Raw genomic sequence first — 2780 nt, 5'->3', positions numbered from 1 at the left:
CTAGCATATTGCCCCCGCGCCCCCCCCCCCCCCAAGTTCTGCTTCTGCACCCAGGTTGATCTTGCAGTCAGGGAAATTAAAAAATCTGTTGTTTCTCATGAGCTTTAGCTGTAGTTCAGGGCTGTTCAACTGACAACTTGTGAGCAGTTAACATATGGCCAGCCCCTAGGCTCTTCACTTAGCTGCTGCCATTCTCTGCCTGCTGTGGTCTTTGGTCTCCCACTCCCTCCTGGCTCTTCCTTCCTGCCCCGCCCAAAGGGGAAGAGTGGGGTGGCAAAGCACAGGCTGTAGTGCTGGAGGAGCTAGTAGCTCAGGGTGCCCTGCAGCATGGGGGCATACATGGTGTGCACCATCTGTGGGTCCTGTGGCCCATCCTCGTGCAGCCTTTGGGTCATGTTGCCCCCAGCCAGTTAAAGTTGGACAGCCCTGCTGTAGCATATTAGTCTCAAGGCTAAGGTTTCCATTCTACTGTACCTAACATGGTTTATGGCTTGCTGTGTGTCCCTGAAGGCATTTTGCTTTAATAAGACTTAGATGGCTCTTTTAACTTAAAAATAACCCCTATTTCGAAGGTCAAGATAATGGTTAACACTTTTTTTGTAACTGAGTAAAGTTCAAGTTGCTCATGTCTATTTCATCCTTTGAAATAGTAGCTTGGTTTAAAGCGTGTGTTCGAATGCTGGAAACTCCTCAATAGATCTAGGTACTATATTGTGTATACCTAGATCAGCTAAGTCTTTCTATTGTTCTCTAGTAGCAGATTGAGGTGTTTGTCTTGTGTTGTGTCAGGTTTGACTATGTAGTTTGCTAAGAGGTTAGACGGTGGATTTGTATGGGATGGTTTGGGTAGGGATCATCTTGGCTTAGGCAGGCAGTTAGATTAGATGACCTGTGGAGGTCTCTTCCAGCCCCATTTCTCTATGATTCTTTCAACTTCACAGTGTATCTGGATATTGTGTGTAACAGGAGATCAGTGAAGCAGTTAGTTCTGAAGCATGCCTAGCTCTGGAAAAATGCATTTGTCCACTAGCCAGTAGAACGTTCTTGTAATGGAGGAGTTTGATAGCACAGAGCCAAAATCACCCCTAATCACTCTTGATAGCACTACCGCTTTAGATGGCGTTGCTACAGGGCAGAAAATGGGAAGGGGGGGATGGACGGATGCTGCCTCCAGACACAGAATACGTAAGTGAGAGAGGACCGAGTCTCTGCCTAGTGCCTACCCTGTGCTGCTGTTGCTCAAGTTGCGAGCTGCAGTGGAGTAAAAATGCTGAATCTTATTCAGCAGCAAGTGAGGGCTGGTGGAGAGCTCCAAACGCAACAAACTTCTTATGAAAGACAGAAGAGCCTCCAGATGAGGAAGAGGCTGGATAACCCGCTGGCATCTGAGCACCTCTGGTTCAGGAGCTGAACACAGTAGTAAGCAATTTCTGGCAACCTGAGGCCTCCATGCCTGGCACCACCTATCTTTAATCTAGCCTGTGGAATACAGGACGTGCGAAATCGTCAAACCCTGATTTGCTCGGTTTAATCTGTATGCTGATTTAAAACAGAAGAGAAACTTTTGAGAGTAGATTTTGCTTTAATGCTATGCTGGTGATTCTCTCTTCAAGCTGTAAAGTCCCATAAATACTATTTCCTGCTGCTTATTAATACACAATCTCTTGTTAGAACAAGTGCTGCGTATGTTCATAGAATCATAGAAGTAGGGTCGGAAGGGACCTTATAGATCTTCAAGTCCAACCCCCTGTCAGGGCAGGAGAATGTTGCTTTTATCTGTTTTTTAAAATAATGTACCAAGCAGCATAAATCTTTGTTTAGAAGGCATCTGTATTATTCACGAGTTGCTTATAGTAATGATGGCAGTACTTTAAATTGAATACGAGCATTATCTTCTAAATGCAGTATAGAGTCATGTTAATGATTAATGAGACACTGCAATTGTAATTAATACACCATAACATTTATTTCTCTTTACTAAATCAGAAGTAGAATTTAGATATATGTTGCTTTTTTTCTTTTAAGGTGGCTTTAAAGTGCCTAAGCAGACTGCTTGCAAGAAGCAATACATGCTCTTAAGCGGAGACCGTAGGAATAGTAGGGGCTTAAGAGAAGCAACAATACTATTAAATCGAGTTCACTAGGCAGCAAATATTGTAGTTGCATAACCTATTAGGGTGACATAGCTGAAGCTTTGTGTTATGAATTTGACTGGCTTATTTACAGCGGTGGGGGGGGGGTGTACCAAGCAGCAGTTGTAGGAGGAGAAATTTAGAGAAGGAAATGCCTCCAAAAAATATACTTTTATTTGCCTACCAATGGAATATTGTTCTCCACAGTACTTTCATGTATTCCATTCTGCTTATTTTTCCATGTCAAGTGACTCCACTGGTTTATAACTGTAAAATGTTTCCTGCCTTATATTCTAGCTTTGCTAGAAAAGGAGTGAGCATTTCCAGCTAAGTTTTTTGTGGTATTGCTTTGGGCTTGTTTAACTCTTTGGTCTGGCACTAAATGCACTCCACGGTTGAGGAGTATTCTGATGATTAGATAACTGAGACTGTAGCAGGGGAAGAGAGAAGAACATCTTAGATAACCAACAAGCCTCAAACCCTAAATAAACGGTTGCTTTTGCTATAAACACTGGTGCACTTGTATCCAGCATGACCGTGTTCAAACACTTTTTCTTATAACAGCCTTTTTCCCTGACTGATTAGCCAGGTAGTAGTGGATACAGGTGTTATGATTTTCTTGATTTTTTTTTTTTTTTTTTTTTTTTT

Source organism: Gavialis gangeticus, unplaced genomic scaffold (genome assembly GCF_001723915.1).
Source record: "Gavialis gangeticus isolate Ggan-Ray unplaced genomic scaffold, GavGan_comp1, whole genome shotgun sequence".
Classification (NCBI taxonomy): domain Eukaryota; kingdom Metazoa; phylum Chordata; order Crocodylia; family Gavialidae; genus Gavialis; species Gavialis gangeticus.
Note: the sequence above shows the minus strand (reverse complement) of the source record.